Genomic DNA, 22,321 nt, shown 5'->3' on the forward strand with positions numbered 1-22,321 from the left:
TCTTCAGAGTGATCTCATCTCCTCCCTCCTTTGTTCCCTCACTCCCTCCTTCCCTTCCTCCCCCTCTCCCCAGGCCTATTCTTTCTGCCTACAGTAACCACTTCCCACAGTAGTATTGCTTCACTCAGGAAAGCAGCATAAAGGAGGGTTACAAAGAGCCAACACTCACTAGTAATCAGGAAAACAAAACTTAAACATGAGAAGCCATTCTGCCAAAGGGAAGGAAGGTTTGAGAGTGCCACTGGTAAAGGTACAGTGAACTGTGTTTTCTCATATCCCATCCATGCAAATAAAACAGCAGGGCAACCACCTTTGAAGATAATTAGAGAGCATTTACGAAACCAAAATACCCACATCCTCTGGTCTGGCCAGTCCACATGTTGGGTCTAACCTAGCAAAACACACGAGTGCCAGAAATACATACAGGGATCTTCTATGCAGTGTGGTACATACTAGAGGGGAAAGTTGGAAGCATTTGCCCATCAAATAGACTGGCTAACTAAATCACCAATAGTCAAACTATACCAGGCATTTAAAATACCTATGGCAACACAACAGCACCCACTACCTATGGGGTCCCCAATATTCTCAGTTCTCTTGTAACTAGCATACCAAAACTTTTAAGCACCCATGTGTAACCCTCAAGACCCTTTATGTTGGCTGCAAGGACCTGGCACCACTTGTGGAGGGGAAGGGTGTAGTCACAGGGTTGCAGCAGCCTGGATTATTGAGTTATTACATGAAGACCACTGCCTTCAAGTCACATCACCCAGATTTGCATGAAGGAGAAATAAACCTCTGATGTGTTTACCACTGAGATCTTGGGAATAACTTGTAATAGTCTCATGGACCAGTCTAGCCTGATAAGTATGAACATCCTAACACTGATTTCTCTCCAAAGCACATTACTGAAAGAAAACACCAAGTTTCTTTCAACTTCCAAAGTAGAGTAACATTTATATTTCAGATACACATGTCTACACACAAAGCAACATTCTGTATGTTTTCAAGATAGAGCTGTGTGTAAGTAAAAGTGTATGAAGAGGCCCAGGAAAGCTCACCAAGCCTAATGCCAGTAAAGTGGAAGAGGGCAGAGCTGGAAGATGGTGATCAAAGGAACATTTAACCTAATCTATACATATTTTTAAAAAATTTATAGAAAAAAATCATTTATTATTTGTGTAGAGAAAATCACTCTACTTAAAAGCATTGAAAGGAAGTAATCAAACCTAGGCAATAAGTTGTCTGGAAAACAAAGGGCTTGTACCCTTCCTTAAACATAGCAGGGTTCTTGGAAAGCAGCGTGAAAGCTTGGTGGGGAGCAAAAGCTTCCGTTCTCCGTCACAGAGAACCACTATCTCTCATATAGGCTGCCATCCCATAGGAAGAGGCCCTTAAACCTCATTTTGAGCTCTCAATGGCAACGACGTGGAATACAAACAAGGAATTAGCTGCAAACTCAGAGGAAACTAAATTTCCCTGTACTTACAGGCATGGCCAGAAGGCAGATGCTCAGTGGGCTGTGGCAAGCCAAAAGCTGCTATGTGTTTGTTATATTTCAGTTTCTGCCAACGTCATTCTGTATGCAAATTAGCACCCATAAATCTACCATAGTCGTGTTACCTAGGAAATACTAGGCTTCAAATATGTTGGTACATATGAAAAGACAGATCTCAATATGAGTATCACAAAATAAAAGGCCTGATTGCTTAAAACAGGCTCTGATGAAGAAGCCACTTCACTGTTACTCTGCAAAACAGATTAAGTGGAATACTGCTTTTAGAGGAAAAATAATAATAATGATAACAATAATAAAAATAATACTAATATAAATTGGTAACTACAATATGACCTCAGGGATAGAAAAGACATTCTGGGGAATATAATCAATAATGTTGTAAATATGTTTTAGGCGGCCAGATGGACTCATGTCTTGTTAGGGAGACCACTTCATAGTCAGTGTAAAGGCCTGACCACCACACTTTGTGAAGCTGATGTTCAATAATATTATATGTCAACTATAATTATATGTACATATAGTCACGGGACGTGGAGTAGAGTGTGGGAATGGAGTCAATGGAATTGTAATAGATAAGCATGATACAGGGGGTGGGAGGGCAGTAGATGGGGGATAACTATTGCATTGTTTTGTACAACTGAAACTAAAAAAAAAGGGGGGAAAAAAGTTCAGTAAGACACCAAAAAACATTAAAAAATAAAAATAAAAATAATAGTACTTTTCTGTTAGGCCCTTAATGCCAGCACATCAACTTTTCCTTCAGAAAGAAAACAAGCTAAAGAAACTAAGAAAAGCAACACAGTGCGTAATTAGCAGCCTAAGCCCATGGAAAGGAAAAAACAATAATGTGAGACATAGAAGAGCAGGTACACGGGTACTGACAACTTTGGTGTTTTACTCTGTGTTCAGGCTGAAGTGTGGGGCCCTCCTTGGGCGTCACCTTTGAAAATATAGCATCCTTTATGTCTAGAACTGAAATGTTCCTGACCCCTCTCCATTCAGGTTATCCTCAGGTTACATACTGTTAGAAAATTAATGAACAGTTAATTAATCCACAATGGCTGAGTTCTTACGCTCTAGCAGAGGTGCACAGGGAGACTACCCACACTCTGATGAGAGAAAAGGCAGCTGATTTTCCTTATTTCTAAAATGGAGGACATTAACAGGCCTATTTTCATGGTAGTTGTGAGGATTAAATGAGTTAATATATGTAAATCAATGGAAACAGTGCCCAGCATATCATAAATTCTAAAAAAAAAAAAAGTTAGCTATTATTATTTAATACAGAAATACAAAGGGGGAGAAAAAGTGTAACAAGGAGACATTCAGCATCACTAGAATAAAAATAGCAGGTGGTCATCACATAACCAATAAAGAATGCTCATGGTGTCCTGCTGTTCATTTTAAATGCATCAGGGAGGTCATTTAAACTCTAATAGTGGAATCCTATACTTAAATCACTCAACAATCATAAAAAGAGACAGAATGGTAATTTACAATAGGAAGGGCCACACCAATCTCACATTTGCTAAGCAACTTAAAATGTGCTATTTGTACTAAGTAAATTTACTTTCCATCTCATTTGAGCCATGAAATCCACATCTCACCAACGAGGCAATTTTGAGGTGAAAAGAGTGTAAGTAACTCATCTAAGACCACTCAGCTGGTTAAGTAAGAGTCAAGATATGAATCCAAGTCTGCCCAAAAAACCCATGAGCTTTCTAATATTCCAACTGATTGATCGATTGATTTATTTTTCTGGGTCAGCCTGTGATCCCATGTCAATAACAAGGACTTGGAACTGCCACAGACAATAACTATAGTACTTCCATTCCTGACCTAAAAATACCAGTTTTCCATTTAAAAGAAAACAAAACAGCTGACAAATTGGGAACACTGATAAAGATGGAGTGGTGCCTGAAAAACACAGTGTTGATGGGATATGGAATTTAATTAGAGGAGGTGGCTAGAGAAGAAAAGTACTTTCAAGTTTACTGATCAGGAGAAACAACACCTGAACTCTGACTAGGAGCCTGCAGCCACTTTTGCTCCACTTACAACCAATCTGATAGTATCGCACCTCTCTGTCCTCCAGGAGGTGGGGCAGCATCCATTAAAAAATAAAATAAAATAATTTGTCCTATCAGGAAAGAATTGAAAGTTGATCTTTCAGGCTCTCCAGAAATCGGATCATAGCAGTTTTCTATTTTAGAATTAATTCTTCTTGAGGTACCTTGACAAGTCTGATTATTTTTAAACCAAACTGAATTGTAGCTAACATGGATGAGTGCCGTGAAGTTACAGCAACTACTATACACTTGATGAGCATCACCTCATTTAATTCTCACCACAATCCTACCAGGAAGAAACTGGCAGAAGCCCATTTTACAGATGAGCAAGTTAAGGCTCAGTGAAGCTAAGTGCTTGCTGAGAGTAAGAGCTGGTTAAAGGCAGAGACCTATTTGAAATTTAGGTGTGCCTGACTCCAGAGCCTGTGCTCTTCAATAGAACAGTAATGGTCAAGCACCTCCCAGCCCACAAAAGTGGGTCGTGAGCCATGGGATGAACTGGGGCAGGAGGAGAAGCAGGGGGCGGTACAGAGAGATTTCTCTTCAGGAAGGTACACAGCTGCACTGAACAGGAGGTTTTGGGGGAGCGGGGATATGGGAAGCTCTGAATGAGAGAGGTTCCCAGATGGATTTCACTAAGTCAAAAGAATTAAGGTTCTCTAAGATGCCGCCTCATTTTTTTTATCCTAGGTTTAGCAGAAAAGTAGCATTATTTTTATTTTTTTTAACAGAGGAAAGAAATGTAAAACTCTTTGTAGAAAGGGCAAATGCCCAAAGGAGAGTTGACTCCGTAACTCCAGACTTCTGCTCTGCCAACAGCAAGAAAGAAAGGGGGGGGAGGGGGGGCAGGGAATACAACATTGATAAATATTAGTATGCTAACACAACAGCAGAAATAAATGTATAAAAGGCACTAAAAATACTGAGCAGCACCATTTCAAAATGCCTGCCTTGTCCCCTAGTGGAGAGTGTGCCAGCTCAAGTATGTTGCAGAGGAAAATTACCTTAATTTTATATTATGAACAGAAGTGGGCAAGACTTATTTATATGCTCGTATTCCAGGAAAACAAATTAAGGTAGCATAAACATATACTTGCATTGAGCTCCTACCAAGGAAACTGGCAGAACCTGTACTTTGCTCATTCATTTAACAATTTTCCACGGGACATTTATAATATAGCGGCCATTGAGCTTGGCATCCGAGATGTAGCAGTCAACAGCACAGACAAGCTCTTTGCTGTTACCGTGTTTATGTCCTCACACGGAAGGCAGGGAAGAAGGACGTGAACACACACATGAAGAACATAATGACAGAGTGGGAAGTGCTATCAAGGAAGTAAAATATGCACGACGAATTATGGAGACCAAATGCAGACTGAATGGTGACCTCTAAGGCAGTGACATCTCCTGGGCCAGAACAGAAAGGAGGTGGATGTGTAAAGAAGCTGTGAGGACACGGTCCAAGGCTCTGAGGGAAGAAACGGTTCCCATGAGAAGAGGACGGAAAAGGGAGCAGGGAGACGATGCAGGTGCTTGTAAGCCACAGGCCAGAGTTCAGATTTTATTCACTCAGTTTTAAGCAGGGTGGATGAGGTCACATTCACATTCTATTAATAGATGAATCCATCTATCTTCTGTTTAGTCAATGAAACCAGTAACATGAGAGCTGCATTAAACCAGTGGGCAACCTTTTCCTATAAACAGTCAAAGAGTAAATATTTCAGGATTTGAGTCCAGACAGTCTCTGATGCAACTATCCAACTCTGTCTTTGTAGCATAAAACAGGCACAGATAATATATAAAATAATGGGCATGGCTATGTTCCAATAAGGTTTTATTTACACAAACAGAATCTGATTTGCAGACCCCTCACCTGAACAACAGAGAGTACAGCAGAGGTGGTAACAGAGAAATGGAGGGATTCTGGATATAGTTTAGTGATGAAGCAAAACTTATTCCTGGATTAGATACTGTACGGTTTAAGGTAACAAAAAATCTAGTATTAGACAGACTACAAACACACATGCAGACTACATGCACACTTCACACAGTTCATATAAACCTGGTGAATTTTATGTTCATATGAATGCATTTCTTTAGAAACAATCTTAAGCTTGGATCTTTTGCCCAAGTTGGCCTTCGCGTGACACTTAATTATTGAAGCTCCTGTACATCATTCCACCACATCAGAGCTGCTGGGTCTTTGATCTTATAACCTTCTTCCATTATTTAATATTAATCCCAGCGGACAACAGGCAAACCGCTCTTCTATAGCCTTATCCCGCTACAGTGGCCTGTCTACAGCTTTTCTCCAAGAGCAAAACACAAGGCCTTCCTGGATTAAAGAGACACCATGTAGGAATAACAAACAAGAAATAAAAACTAAGGATTAGTAAACTGTGGCATGGCCAATGAAATACTCTAAAACGGTTCAAATGAATGAGCCAGCTCTTGAAATATATCAATGCAGATATATTTCCAAAGAAAAACAGAGAAAAAGAAGGACATGACAGATAAGAGGGTCACATAAGAGCATGCATACTTAAACAGGAAAAAATAATATTAAACAATGTTCTGGAGACAAATGAAGGGGTCTGTAGTATGCTGCCCCCCCAAAAAAATAAAAAAACAATATGCTACTCTGTCATAGGATTATGAGCTGAAGACAACTGAAAAGAAGCGGACACGGAAAATTCCCTGCTCCCCTGATCCCTCCACCAAGACCAGGACAATTCTTAGTCCTAGGAGACAAATCTATACTCTTAGCCCAGAGGAATCAACATAACAAACCTTACTGACTCGCCCTAATCTCCCCTTAGTGTCCCCCATATATTTACCTTTTGCTGCCTCTACAATCTCAGTCCTTTTCCTTTGTCTTCTCACTTCTTTGCAAATGTATTGCTTTTGTTAAGATGCTACAGAAGCCCAGTGCACTTGTTAATCAACTTCTCTTTGTTTTTCTCTTGGCAATCTGCCTTTGTCAGTCAATGTGCAGCACCCCAGTCAATAAGCCTAAAATTGGTGGAGGAACAGTGTTTCCCCCCCCCCCTACATGTATAAGTTGACAGGAAAACAGTTTGGAAGGAGAAATGTCAAGCTTAGGATAGTGACTACGTTAGAGTCAGAGAGGAGCGCGGGTTCTAGGAAGGGGCACTGAGGGTCTTCAACTTTATCAGTTATGCTTCATGTCTCTTATTTTAAAGTGATCTGAGCCAACACGAGAAAACAGCAACATTTGAAACTTCTTCATGTTGGACACACAGACAGATGACTGTGACATTAATCTCAATATTCTTATTTTTTCTAAATATAGTTATATACTTAATGTAATTAATTTAATAAGTACACTTAAGTCCATGAGTTAAGATGGATTTATTAATCAATAAAATGAAAGAGGGCAAGGTAAAAAAATAATAATAATTTTAATCAGAAAAAGTAAAAAAAATCAGATCTTGAAGATACCTGAGCTCTGCTGAGCCAACAGCTCCTGTTGTGGGCGAGTTACTGCCCCCTGGAGGCATTCCTGCACCTGCTGGAGGCTGGCACTGCCCCATGGAGGCAGCCTAAGTGTGCACCCCTGCGCTTAGGCACTGCCCCTCCAACATGCCAGCACCACAGCTCTGGAGACCAAGTGAAGTGAGCTCAGGGAAGGGGGAGGGGGCGGATACTGGTTTTCATCCACGGGCTGTCTAAGGTTTGTCCAAGTGACTTGCCTTTTGTCAGGTTCATGTTCATAAAAATCAGTCTCTGGTTTCTGCTCACTTTTTGCATGAGTGAATAATTTTAGAAGTTATTTCCTGAAAATTTGGTAATTATTTCATCTCATAAAAATGTGTGTGTGTGTGTGTGTGAGAGAGAGAGTGAGAGAGAGAGAGAGAGAGAGAGAGAGAGAGAGAGTCTGTCATAGCAAAAGGGGGTTTGGGGTTCTAAGAATCACCTTCGTATAAAGTGCTCACATTTGAAAACAAATTCAAAACAGTGCAATAATACAACAGCCATGAGCTCAGTCTTGTTCTGGGACCATTAATTGCTCAGCTAAGCCCAGACAGCCATTTTACACCTTTCCACGTGCCAGTAGAACAGATTATTTATGATAGTGAGAGAAGGGAAAATACTAGATATTTTTCTTAAACCACATTGCCCCAATACATCACCAGTATGAGAATTAGAAGGGTGTTTTTCAAGACCTCCACCTCAAATGAGCTGATGACACTGAGCAAGTAAAGCAGAGATATTAGTCAAACAGAACACCCAACCTTCCAGGGTTGCTGGCAAGATACAAACAAATAAGGTACATGAAGGTGTTTTCTTATACGCGAGTTCAGCATAGCCATTCCAATGGGTCAAATGTGTCAACTCCGTGCATCAGATACAGCTCCTTCATAAAAGCCCTGTCCCCTTCCTCCCTCCATCTCCTTCAGTTCCTCCTTAAATTATTCCCCCAAGTCTCTTCTGATAAATTCAGTAAAAGCTTGCAAGGGTCAGACTTTATTTCAATCAACTCACTCATGTTCCTTCTAACAATTTAATAGCACTTAATAGTTTAGGATACATTTGATTTTAATAGGATTTACCTGATAGAAATAGACTTCTCGTTTCTTTATATAGCAGCAGTTTTGAGCAAGCTGGCTAACTCAATCTCACAAGTCCACCTGACAACCTGGCATGCTGAAGAAAAGACTCGGAGAGTAGTAAATGATCAACCTTTGATGGGGAAATTCTGCAGATTGGCTCTCTGACATTTTGAAGGTTTGCTGTACAGAATGATAATTGGTTTCTGCAAGGTTCCGAGTCCACTCTCTGTGTTTAGAAAGAGACTCCAATCTTGTCATTAAGTAAAATATTACTACTGTGAGAAACTAAATCTTACAATGTTCTATTAAGAAATATAACTTTAGGGCCAGCAGAGTGGCACTATGGTTAAAAACTGGCTTGGGACGCCAGAGGGCCCCGGTTCGGATCCCACATGAGGGCCAGTGACACTGCCCTCCACAGCTAAGATGCTGAACAACAGCTCGACCTGGAGCTGGGTTGCCATGAGTCCCCGGCGACGGCATAGGCTGAAGCCCGTTGCAGTAGGTTGCCATGGGCTACCGTGTGTAGCCAGCAGCCAGTGTGAGCAGCCAGCAGCCGCAGTGAGCAGCCGTCCAGAAGCCGGCTACTGATCTGCCTCGCCCGGGAAGAGCACAATGATGGTGCCAACTTGGGCCAGTGAAGCAACGTCCTCCACTAGACTGAAGAACAAAAAACAACAGCAACTTGTCTGTTCCCCTTCCCCCAATTCCCCAGCACTGTTCCCATCCCCCAATTCCCCAATAAAAATCTTCAAAAAAAATAAACCAGAAATATAACTTTATAAGAAGTGTTCCTTTTTCATGTTTCCATTGTCACAATACCCATACAGGAGAAATTACCATCTAGAGTAGCGGTTCTCAATCTTTCACAGGGGTCACCTAAGACCATCGGAAAACACATATTTTCGATGGTCTTAGGAACCGAGACACCACTCCTCTATCCATCTCCAGGCCCACATACGAGCACCCGGCGACCCCTGTGAAAGGGTCGTTCAACCCCCAAAGGGGTCGCGACCCACAGGTTGAGAACCACTGACTAGAGTATTAAATCCTATTGCCCTCCCCAATATTCCACATGAAATTTCCTAGTTTTGAAAGAAAAACACATGCCAAATCTTTCAATTCACATTAGTCATCTCTTCTCTGGCAATAATTTGAGCTTCCTCAGCCAAGGTGGGGGAAGGGGAGAATCGCTAAATCTTACTATCTATATCTGTATGAATAGCCCATAGACGTTAATTTCAAGGTAAGCTTTCAGAAAACTGGATAATGTGGAAATTAAACTTCAAAATAATCCCTAAATAGAGAATGTATACTACAGTGTAGGATACATGCCATTCACTTTCTTCCAGAAAATTTTTGAAAGAACTACTATCATTCATTTGAAAAGTCCACTGTGATTACAGAGAAACCTGAAAAGCACCCATAGACAAAAGGACCTTTGCAAAATAGACAATCCAACACTTAATGCCTAAGCAGCCAAGAAAATAATACAGGATACCAGCTGAAAATTAGAATATTCAATAAGAACAAAGAATCTCAAGGAAGTTAAATCCTAATTATTTTTCTTCCAGGAACCTAGAGTCAAATGCTATATGAGATTACTACAATTTAACAACGGGTCCAAACTAAAATTTAACAGAGAAAACGAGACATAAAAGAGCAAAATATGATGAATTGCTTGGTGACGTCGTGACGGCAGGTTTGGGAGGTGACAGAGAGAAATGGGCTAAGAGAGTGAGAAGCCTTCTTTGCCTGACACTCATTAGCAGGTGACCTTAACCCTGCTTACTTTTGTTAAATGGAACTATAACTACAATCTCACAGAGTTGTTGAAAAGTGAAATGAAAGATTTCTGTGACAGCTCAATCTGGCCTGGGATCAAGCAGCAGCCCCAGAGAGGCAAGAGATGCCACCACAGAGGAAACATGGTGCCCACGGCTTTCCATCTGGCCAGATGCAGCCAGTACCAATGGCTACCCAAAGACAAATAAACCTAAGTACTCTCCCCTGTAGGGCCTTACTCTCTTCTCTTGGGGGCCTCCTCCTTTGTAAATAGAAGGGGATGGTCACCTCGGAACTGATCGCTATATCCTGATTGACCTACAGATACTGCGATCCTTGAGGCACCTGACCCTCCCCAGGCAGAGGAAACACCCCAAGGAAGTACCGCCACACTGAGAGCTGGAGATATGACCGGAGGCCTTGAGACCAAGCCCCCTTCCAAAAAGCAACCCACTGAACAGGAAGAATCGCCTACTCCACCGGCTTAGACATAGTGCTGGGCAGAGTGGGAACACAGACAGGAAGAACACAAGACTACACCAAGATGTCTAAATAAATAATCACAGCAGCACTGGGCAAAACAGTAAGGAAGGGTGTGTGTCTGGCAGAGCAGACATTGAGAGGAATCCCTGAAGAGCAGCAGGCAAATAAAAGCTGAAGTAAAATCCTCCCTCTAAAAAAGCCTAGAACAGGACTGTGCCAAAAGTCGGAGTAACTCTGGTCATATTTTCAACGTGAAGGCTAGATTCACAGAGAACAGAAAAGGGGCCAGTAGCCATTAGGATGACTGGTATCAGGTAGCAGAGGGTATGCTCCTAGAAAAAAATGATAACTGTGGGGCAAGTGGCCTGAGAGATGACACAGAGCCTCAGGCAACCTCTGACATCTAGACAGAAGACGAGGTACTGGCACATATGCCATGTGGCTACACACTCTGCCCCACTCCCACAGGCACTGATGGCAGGATGATGTAGGCACAATGTCAAGAGTGATTAAACAATGGAGACCATCAACATCGTGAAAGAGAAACAAACAGAAGAGCTAACACCAAGGAAAAAGATCGTGGAGGACACAGCATAAAACTGTACTTTAAAAAGTATAATATACCAGATATGAGCGAATGTAATATCCATCAAAATGGTCACTGCAGCACTATTCACAGTAGCCAAGCCATGGAAACCTACATGTCTTTCAGTGGAACTACTGGATAAAGAAGGTGTGGTACACATACACAATAACTCAGCCATAATGAAATACTGCTTTTTACAACAACATGGATGGATCCTCAGAGTGTCATGCTAAGTAAAATAAGTCAGATGGAAAAGGACAAGAACCACATGACTTCACTCACATGTGGGATATAAAACAGAAAGCAACAGATGAACAAAACAAATAAACAAGCAAAAACTTATAAATACAGACCACAGTTTAGTGCTTACCAGAGGGTAAGAAGGGAAGAGGGTAGTAGATGAGGGTAAAGGGGGTCAAATATATGGTGATGGAAGGAGAACTGACTCTGGGTGGTGAGCAAACAATGTAATATATAGATGATGTATTATTGAATTGTACAACTGAAACTTATGTAAATTACCCCAATAATTTAATTTTAAAAAACTAACTAGAAATCTTGAAAGTTTAAAATTGATCTCTGAAAAAAAATAATAAAGACAAGAAGCAGTAGGTTGCAAGTAGAGGGAATACAACCAGAAAACAATTCAGTAAGCTAGAAATTGGAGGGAATTCCATGGTCAAATATTTGGGAAGATATAGTTTTTTTTTCCTTACTTACAGATTCTTAATACACATTAAATTATTAAAGGTCCTGAGAAATCATTTTAAAAAACCATTTACAAAATCTATTTAACTATATTTTACACATTTTTCCCCAAGCCAATTTTCAGTTGGCACCTGCGTTAGTTACTCCTTTGGGAAATGCCACAGACTGCAAAGAAAAGACAGGTACACAACTAACCCTAACACCAGACAGAAGGCAACTGGAGCTGTTTCACCTCTGTGTGAAAGTGCTTTCATCTACTCGAGCATTCCACACTTATCTTCTCATCATGCTACACCACCTCTTTGGGACTCCCTGCAGTAGATCTAAAGAAAGAGGACGAGGGCCCAAATCTGGGCCATATCAGTGATGTGCCAGTTAGTAAGCTATTTTCTACCAGCTCCAAAACCTCTCTTTAGGTGCTCACTGCTCCATGGGCTGAAACTCTGCAAATTACTTTCCCCGGTGCCAGCTGGCTTCCCATGAAGTCCTGCCAATATGGGGCACCACAGGGAGATGAACAGGGTGGGGGACAGAGAAGTATCTGCTCCTTTTGGAGTGTCTGATGTTCTTTCATCAGAGCCCCCCGCCCACAGCTCTTCACCATGGCAGTAGCAGCTGGGTCCAGTTTAGAGGTTCTGCCAACACTCCCAGACCAGCCTCAGAACCATCAGAGCCAGCCAGGCTGCCCCTCTTCCTAATGCTCTGCAGGACCCCTCCTCCACGTTTCATGTTCCTGGAGAGCCCAGGTGGCTTCCTTTGATTCCAGGGGTGATAGCTGTTTCCTGCAGTTACAATCTCTGCTTGGTCAGCTTTCTTTTACCCCTTCCAATTACTTCTTTAACCCTCCAAGAATTCTTTAATCAACTCTCAATGTTAAATTATCCCTATTAAAACAACAAGTGTCGTTTCTGTAATTTTGACTGCACCCCAGATGACAAAAGCAGGAATTGAAAGGAAGTATGAAGACAGAGAAATTTGGTCAATGTCTCCCCATTCCATACTTTCTTACCTGTAACTATTACACACCTACAGAGGCAGAACCAGCTCCATCAGGCAAACATTCTTCCTGGACAAATAAATGCCGGGTGCTTAGAACACTAAATGATACAAAGTATATACTCAATTCAGTTTTTTATTGAATGAACACAAGTATGAAAATACAAGATGAACAAAGGTAGATCTGCTTTGTCTCAGGAAGACTCCCTTATGCAGTTGCAAGGAATATGTTGATAAGCTATGTGGGGTGAGTGGATGAGAAACAAGAAGGGCATTTTTAAGTAGTCACAGATGCGCACTAAGCTCCCACCTAAAAGAAGGTAGTCGAGTTGACTACAGGGCTTTTCAGTGCATGCACGCACAGTTTGGGGGCAGAGTTCAACTGTTCCACATGACACAGGAGAACCTTCTCAGTGCATGGGGCAAGGCTAAGGGAGAAAGAGAGAACAAGGGAGAAGAGACACATCTTATGAGAATGTTTGAGGTAGGCTGTGTGGGTTGCCATGTCTTCACATTTCCCCTCTGAAACCTTCAGCATAATCTGGCTCACTGATACTTTGATGTAAGAACATTCTTTCTGCCAAATAGGTGGATCAAAAGGTGAAAGGATTGAGAAATACTAATTGGTAGTTACAAAATAGTCATGAGGACGTAAAGCATAGAGAATATAGTCAATAATATTGCAACAACTATGTATAGTGCCAGGTGGGTACTAGACTAATCGGGGGAATCACTGCATAAATTATATAAATGTCTAACCACTATGCTGTACATCAGAAGCTAATATAAAATAATACTGAATGCCAACTGTTAAGTGGAAAAAATAAATAATTTTTTTAAAAGAGAGATGCCGAGCCCCATATTAATTAAGCATTGGCAAGAACAGACATTATGTGTGTGTTTTCTAACACTAAGTCCATGTCATTTTTCCACACCAATTCTCCAATTCTCTTACACCAACTAGGTGTCCAACAGCTCAATTTAACTCTGTCACTAACTCCTAGAGTTACTGTAGACCCTACAGGTTAAGGACTCAGTACCACAAGACTACCCCCACTTCAGATGCCAGCTGCAAATGGGGTTCTCTGGCTACCTGTACTTCTACCCAGGCAACTACAAATTTGGGGGTTCCCATGGAATCCTTCTCAGGTTCAATAATTCTCCAGGAGGACTCACAGAACTCGGGAAAGTGCTGTACTTACAACTAAGTTCATTATCAAGGATACAATTCAGCAATAACCAAATGTAAGGCATGCACAGGGCAAAGTATGGGACATGGGCAGGACTTGTGTGCCCTCTTAGGATGCACCACCCTCCCAGGCAGCACTTACATGTGTCCACCAAGCTGGAAGCTCCCCTAATCTCCATTTCAGAGTTTTAATCCAGGTTTATTACATAAGAACGACTGATTAAATGATTGGCCATTGGCCACTGTTAACTAAACTCAATCCTCGGGTCCCCTCCCCTACCCGGGGGAATAGGGTGAGGGAGAGAACTAGAAGTTCCAACCTTCTAAGCATGGCCAGCCTCTTCCTGGAAACTACCTAAGCGTCCACCAGAAAGATACTCCCACCTCAGGAAATCCCAAGGGTTTTAGGAGCTCTATACCAGGAACCTGAAACAAAGACCAAATACAGTATATGTATTTTTTATTATGCCACACATCATGTGGTAGAAAAGTCAGCTTTATGGGAATTACAGCAGTCTCTTATCTTGCTCTCTGCTCTTTCTCATCCTACAACCGTAAAAACAAACAAAAAAAGATAAATTCTGTGATACTGGTATGAAATGTATTATGTATTATTCCTGTAAAAATAGGATTCAGAGTATTATCATGTACTATACTCTATTTACTATAAAGGAATGTGCCAATTTTATGAAGCACACATGGAAAATCACTCCTAATTATCCACTCTATATATTTCAAAAGAAATGCTAATACAAATTCTAATTGCACTGTATTGTTCATATTATTTATAAAAACTGTAAAGGTCTTAGTCACAAGTGCATTAAGCATAGAACTAGAGAAAATCATTTAAACTATAGACTTCAATGGTTCTGTTATGTAGAAAGATAAAACATTGATAGTCAAAAGATACTAAACATAAAGTACAACGAATTCCCTTTCTTTGCAAAACCATTAGAATACAAAGGTATTTACATTAATGCTATAAGCATTTAGTAAGCACTTACTGTGCAATATAAATGCTTTACATGTGGTTTTATAGAAAGGCACCAAGCTAGATGTCCAGTCACATGATAAGCCCTTCTTGAACTTTACATACTGTACTCTGAGTATCTGACATATAAAGATAAACAGCAAAGTCTCTGTTCTCGAGGCATTCCTGGGGGCGAGGATGACAGATGCACAGCACTTGTGGCAGTCCTCCCCCATTCGGATTGAGGACAGATATCACTAACCAAATGCTTCCTTTTCCCCGAAGAATGGCCTTCGCCCCACAATCGTCATCACACAGTGCTCCACCAGGTACCATCAGCAAGAGTTGCAATACAAGGGAAACACCTACTTGCCCAGTGTCTTAGTCAACTTGTGCTGCTACAAAAATACAATAGAGACTAGGTGACTTCAAAAACAAACAATTCTTCCTTAATGTTTGGAGGCTGGTAAGTCCAAGATCAGGCTACCAGCATGGTCAGGGTGCAGTGAGGGTTCTTTCCCTGGCTTGTACATGACCGCTTTGCTATACCCTCACATGACTGAGAGAGAGATCACCTCTCTTCCTGTATGGAAACGAATCCCATCCATGAGTGCTCCACCTTGTGGATGAAAAAAAGGGGTTCTATGGAAAGTACCCTCACAGAGTGATCTGACTACAAATTCCCAACTGGGCAGGTCAGGGTGGGCAGTCACTTCCCAGGCATGTTAACTTCTTTAGTGAGAGGTTTATGTTTGTAAGCAAGCCCTGTCCATTGTTTCTGTACATCTAAGTTAACACATCTTTGAAAATGCCTTTTTCAGACTTCCTTCAAAGATGCAACTACCCTCAAAAGAGCAAATCTTAAATCTCCTTCCTGTAATCCAATCCCTTCCTTGCTTTCTCTTGCCTCCATGTAATCTTCCTTATGTTCCCTCCTTAATTTCAAATGCATAAAAGAAACGTCAAAACTGTTATTCTACTAGGACTGGCCGAGTGGCACAGTTGGTTAAGAGCTCACTCAAGAGTGCAAGCTCTGAGCAACAGGGTCACCAGTTCGATTCCCAGCCTGAGCTGAGCTGCCACTGAGCTGCCACCAGGTGGCAGGATGGCTCAGCTAAAAAAAACAAAAACAAAAAACAACAAAAAAAACTGTTATTCTCCAGAGCACTTAAGATCTTGCCCCTGGCACATGGCGTCAGTTTGGCTGGCTCAAATAAACTCATAAAAATTCTCTATACAAGTCTAGACATTTTGTACATCAACAACCTTCATGAATGAATTATTTCTCAAAGGCTCCGTCTCCAAATACTATTACTTTGGGGATCAGGGCTTCAATATATGAATTTGTGTGTGGGGGTGGGGGAATAAACACTTAGCCCATAGGACCTAGAATACTAGGTCTTAATCAACTCTTGTGAACTAACATATAATACAAAGGCTTTAACAGCAAGTATTATCATTAACAGCCATGCCTGCCCATCTACGGATCGTCTAGCAGCTTTGGCACTACAACTGCAGAACTGAGTAGTACAGCACAGACTATACGGCTGCAAAGCCCAAAATATGTACTATGTCTGAAGAGACAGTTTGCCCCTGACCTATATTTAAGAGAGATGGAGACAAAGCCCCACAGTCCAGAGGAGGAAACTGCATCTTAATGCCCTCCGACACCAGCACTGAGTGTCCCGGAGCAGAGTGTTCTCCGTCACCAGCTAAGGGACAGTATCCTAGGGGCCTCCCAGTGCAGCTATATGAAGACAATGCTTTACTAAGTAAAAACAGCCTATGGACGTGGATGAGCTTCTGTCATCAGAAACACCCTGCTAGTCCCAATGTCCTTTCTCGCCAGCCCAGATCGTGGGAGAAGAGGATGAAGAGATCGTCTACTTCTGGAGGCACAGGACAAAATGGAAGGGAGGAGAAGATTCTGGTTATGCTATTTTAGCTCCCAACTGTGAGAATATGCAAAATAGCTCATGGATTAAATCAGCATGTGATTCCATGACAGAAAATAAAGATGGAAAATTTCACCCAGGGGCTATCAAATCCAGTTTTGAGCACATTTTCAGCAGACTAGCACATACACACTTGGCTTACTTGAGAATAGTTTCATCTTTAAAATTACAAAAATGAAATCAGCATAAGAAGCTCCTGATTGTAAATTTCATTTTTCTCAGCCATTCTTTGGCCTTTCCAGAGGTGCTCCTCCTCCTCACACTAATATCATTTTTATTTTCAGAATGTCTCAGGAGCAGACGCTGATTTTCGCAAGTCCTCATCTATATTAACTACTGAAAGACGCTGTCCCATTTACTGATAAAGACCAACAATAAGAACATTTCCCTGACCTCACCCCATCACTGAAAAGCAGTAGCACCAGCTTTTTCCCATAGGAAACTTGCCTAACTCAGGTTACCATAAATATGGCTTTTTAAAAGTTTATTCAAATTTACAGGTGTGTCTTATAAAATAAACTATATACACAGAATACTACATGCAAAACTGACAAGTGTGCTCTCCTCTTAGGAAGGGCAGGAGGACGTGAGAGATTTCATTTTTACATATCTTCTGAGTTCTGTCCCCAGGACTTAAATTACCTTTTCAAATAAATAATTTTATCCAGAAAACCTTTCCTGGCTCCCTAAATCAGGGGTTAGAAACTACAGCCCAATGGTTATACCCACCTACCTGCCTATTTTTGTTAATAAAATTTTACTGGAACACAGCCATACCCATTCATTTACATATTACCCAGGATTGTTTTCAGAGAATGTAGGGCCCAGAAGCCTAAAATATTTACTGTATGATCCTTTACAGAAAAAATTTACTGACTCCCATTAAAGCCCACATCAGCACTCCACTCTGAAGTCCATCAGTTTCCTTCATACTATCTCTCCAGTGCAGCTCTGTATTTGTGTGTTTCCTCAATGTCTGGTACATCTCACAAGGCTGTCATGGTCTCATAGGCACTACTCAAGTCTGACACATTCACCACTGCATCCCCATGCCTGGACAGTCCTGGCATGACCTTGCTAAATGGCAATTAATTAATTAAATATAAAGACCACTGATAAAATGACCATCAATCTAAAACTGGGGCTAGTGACCTGCCTTCATAGCAGATAAATAGCAATTGTTCTTGTGACAATCAATTATAGTAGACAAGGCCCGTTAGTCTCTGCTCTGGGCTAATAGTTCAGTAGTCACAGTTCTAGAATGATAAGAAATTTCAGCCCGTATGCCCACCATTTCTCTCTAAGACTCCAAAGCTGAGAAGTTGTTTTCTGTATTCAGCCATGTATTACCTACAGATGGCCAAACAAGCCAGTTCAAATAGAAACTCTACAAAGACATAGCTCAGAACACATTTCCTGAGCACCCACTATACATTAGGCAGCATGCTCAGACAGACGGCGAGGTGGTTAAGAGCACGGACTCCGGAGGCAGAAAGCTGCATTTGAGTCCTGGCCCCACTATAATAACAAGCGTGACCATTTAATGAGAGGTGGCCAGGAGAAGCCTCTCTGTCCTGGTGCGATATTCTGGAAATAGCAAGGTAGGAAAGGGATTATTTTGTCCACGTGCAGACGGAAAACAAAAGCACAGGGAGACAGACATTTTTCCAAGGTCGCAAGGATTCAAAGTGAACTTCTGGAGCCCATGACCTTAATCACTATACTGTCAGGTTATCATCTGTCATCAATGAAATCCCCCCTTTGAAGAATGTATCACAGTGCCTAACACAAAACAGACACTCAGTAAATGCCTTCATTACTGTAACTATTCCATCGTCATAATCACCTAGACAGTCAAGCAAAAAAAGCCATCTGATCTTCCACAAATTTAAGAAACATGTAGAAAGCTATTTCATAATCCTTCATATTGAAATATAAATCTAAGCTTGTCTGATTTTGCATTTCCACCACCCTCATTTCTAGAACCCACAGTATAGAAGGAAAAAAGTATAGGCACTGCATTTTTTAATTAATGTGCTTAAGCCAGAAACCAAAAGCAAGAACAAATTAATAATGAAAAGTAAAATGTTTTTAAGGTTATTCAAAAGGACGTGATCATGTTTTTCTGGCGGTTTCACAGACTGCTCAGGTAAAATTTCTCTAATTCCATGCTAGATGAAGTACTTACTAGCAAACTGTATCCATTAAACATTTATTATATCAATATTCATAAACACTGTAGTACACTGCAATCAGTTTCTGTATTAAAGTCATTTACACAGAGGTCAAACCTTCAAAACACAGAAAAAGCAAATTAATTTTCCACATTTTCAAAAACCAAGTTTAAACCAAAATCCATACAGTTAATATACCCTAACTCCTTCATTCTATATTTCATTTCCTCATGTCCTATAATCTGTAAAATTATGTAAGTCTCCAAGTATATGTGAATTAAATAAATATCGCATAATGAAGTGCCAGAAAACTATCTAGTTGTAGTAAATACTGATTTAAAAACATTGCTTTCTATCAGTGTCAACAAGTTTTCCTGGCAATAGTAACACCTCTTTACGCGATATACAAGAACAAATTCAAAATGGATTAAAGACTTAAAGTCCTGAAACCGTAAAACTCCTAGAAGAAAATATAGGGTTTAAATTTGCAGATATTACCCTGAGCAATATTTTTACTGATATATCCTGGCGGGCAAGAGAAGTAAAACAAAAAATGAACATATGGAACTACATCAAACTTAAAAGCTATTTCACAACAAAGGAAACCATCAATAAAACAAAAGGGAAGCCTACTGAATGGGAGTAGATCTTGGTCAACGATATATCTGATAAGGGGTTAATATCCAACATTTATAAAACACTCATGCAACTCAACACCAAAAAAACAAGCAACCCAATTAAAAAATGGGCAGAGGATATAAAGAAAGAGACATTTCTCTAAAGAGGACATTCAGATGGCCAACAGGCATATGAAAAACAGCTCAACCTCACTAATCATTAGAGAGATGCAAATAAAAACCACAATGAGATACCATTTCACTCCGGTCAGAATGGCTGTCATCAATAAATCAACAAACAACAAGTGCTGGTGAGGTTGTGGGGAAAAGGGAACCCTGGTGCACTGTTGGTGGGACTGCAGATTGGTGCAGCCACTATGGAAATCAGTATGGAGGTATCTCAAAAAACTGGAAATGGAACTACCTTATGACCCAGCAATTCCACTCTTNCCCTATGTTCATTGCAGCGCTATTCACAATAGCCAAGACTTGGAAACAACCAAAATGCCCATCGGTAGATGACTGGATTAAGAAACTATGGTACATTTACACAATGGAGTATTACTCAGTTATAAAGAAGGAAATAGTACCATTTGCAACGATATGGATGGAACTAGAGAACATTATGCTAAGTGAAATAAGTCAGTCAGAGAAAGACAAGTGCCATATGATCTCACTTATACGTGCAATCTAAAAAACTGAATAAATGAGAAATGTAAAAAGAAATAATCTCAGAGATACAGAGGAAAAACTGAGGATTGCTAGTTGGGAGGGGGTGGGGATGAGGGAGAAGGGGAAGGGATAAGACAATACAAATTGGTAATTACAATATGACCTCAGGGATAGAAAAGATAGTCTGGGGAATATAATCAATAATGTTGTAAATATATTTTAGGGGGCCAGTTGGACTCATGTCTTGTTAAGGAGACCACTTTATAGACGGTGTAGAGGCCTGACCACTGTACTGTAGTTCTGAAGCTGATGTTGAATAATAATGTATGTCAACTGTAATTACATATACATATAGTCACGGGATGTGGAGTAGAATGTGGGAATGGAGTCAATGGAATTATAATAGGTAAGTATGATATCGGGGGTGGGAGGGCAGTGGATGGGGGGAGAGGGGTTGTTACTTTGTAAGGGGTGTAAAGGATAACAATTGTATTGTTCTGTACACCTGAAACTAATAATAAAAATAAATAAAGTGAGTTCCTTAGAAAAGGGCTACAGTAATAAATAAATAAATATTTAAAAAAGCTCTTTGGGGCCACCATAGGAAAGGATTTCTCTTTCTTTTGCCAATTCTTGCCCATGACCACTGCCGTTATCAAGGTGACAATCAAGAGCCTTGTAGGACTGAGCCTGTAGGACTGAGCAGATTTCAAAGGTTCCAGGCCAAAGTACATTATGAGATCTCTTATAAGCAAACTGCTACACTCAATAATTTTCTCTACATCAATGAAAATTTCTGTGTCACTTTAGCCACAAGTGTCAATAAACAACTCCCTAAGTCATCTGAGACAAGCTAACTGCTCACTCATTATTTATTCCTTTAAATTAGGATTCAATCTTTGGGCCTACAGTAGTATTTCCTAGACTTTCTTTTCCCTGACTAGTTCATGCCAGTAAACGTGGCAGGACATAGTAGCAGAAACAGTATCGTTCACATCCATCTGGCTCAGGAATCTACTGGAACTCAGTCCAAATAATACCTACATGCAAATCAAACCACGCTTTTGAGAGTGTGTACATAAGCATACATCATACTAACCTAGCTTCGTCTTCCTCTTGGCTCCTGGTTTTACCACTTTATAGCTGTGTATTCAACCTCTCTGGGCATTTATTTCCTTGACCATTAAATGGGGATAATAAAACAGGGTCACCATGAGTATAAAATGAGTTACCACATGTAAAGTGCATAGAACATAATGAGAGCTCAGAAAATATTAGCTATTATCATTTATTACTGTGATTTTTTGCAATATTCAACATCATGTTGAAGGGCCAACAAAGCAACATGAGGTATCCAGTGATATTAGAATTCAAGAGGGGAATCTTCAGAGCACACCAGTAACTGTGCAAAAGAAGTGGGAATTTTAAGGCAGAATCATCCTTAAAACCTGGTATCAAACTCTTGGCCGAGGCTTTGCACTAGTTGTAAAGATTTCAGACCCCGTTGCCTGCCTTCTAAGCTCAACAACTATAAACGAAGCATATGAAATTCAGACAGGCAACTGAACAGTGGGAAAGTGTATTTACATTGTGTGTATCAGACATAAGTGAAAACAGCTAAGTGCTCAGTGAAGAGTGATTCACAGTGACACATATTCAGATTCACACTGCAAACTCTGCCTCTTGGGCAGCAGCTCAAATCTTAGTTCAATTCTTCTTTACTTCAGCTGGGCCACTTGCAGTCAGCCCCCTGCACATATCCTCCAAGGCTTACCTTCTGATCTGGGCAGTTCACACACAGAATCCAGGACTCACCCTGTGTCTCTCCTTCCCGGGTTACCCACCTCAATTTCCACCTGCCGTGGTTATCCCGAACTCCGTCCTGGTCTTCAGGGCAGAAAGACTATAGGTTTTTCTATTGGAGTTTTACAAGGCACTGTGGCCTGCTCTCAAGAGAAAAACTGGAAGTAAAAACTGAAAGCTTAGTCCGTGCTTGTCCCTTTCAACTGCAACTCCCTGCCATG

General features: G+C 40.8%; 1 protein-coding gene across 2 annotated transcripts in view; it reads right to left on the bottom strand.

The window, feature by feature from the left end:
- SUCLG2 (succinate-CoA ligase GDP-forming subunit beta) overlaps positions 1 to 22,321 on the bottom strand; it is a 311,276-nt gene that overhangs the window by 262,985 nt on the left and 25,970 nt on the right. The window contains exon 1 of one of the 2 annotated variants that reach the window (XM_019652062.1): positions 8,163 to 8,237. The exons of the other annotated variant lie outside the window; for it this stretch is intronic. The gene's annotated coding sequence lies outside the window, so the exon portion shown is untranslated. Of the gene's footprint in view, positions 1 to 8,162; positions 8,238 to 22,321 lie in introns of those variants that run through there. 2 annotated transcript variants of the gene reach the window in all.

This window comes from Hipposideros armiger, unplaced genomic scaffold, assembly GCF_001890085.2.
Source record: "Hipposideros armiger isolate ML-2016 unplaced genomic scaffold, ASM189008v1 scaffold_172, whole genome shotgun sequence".
Classification (NCBI taxonomy): Eukaryota; Metazoa; Chordata; class Mammalia; order Chiroptera; family Hipposideridae; genus Hipposideros; species Hipposideros armiger.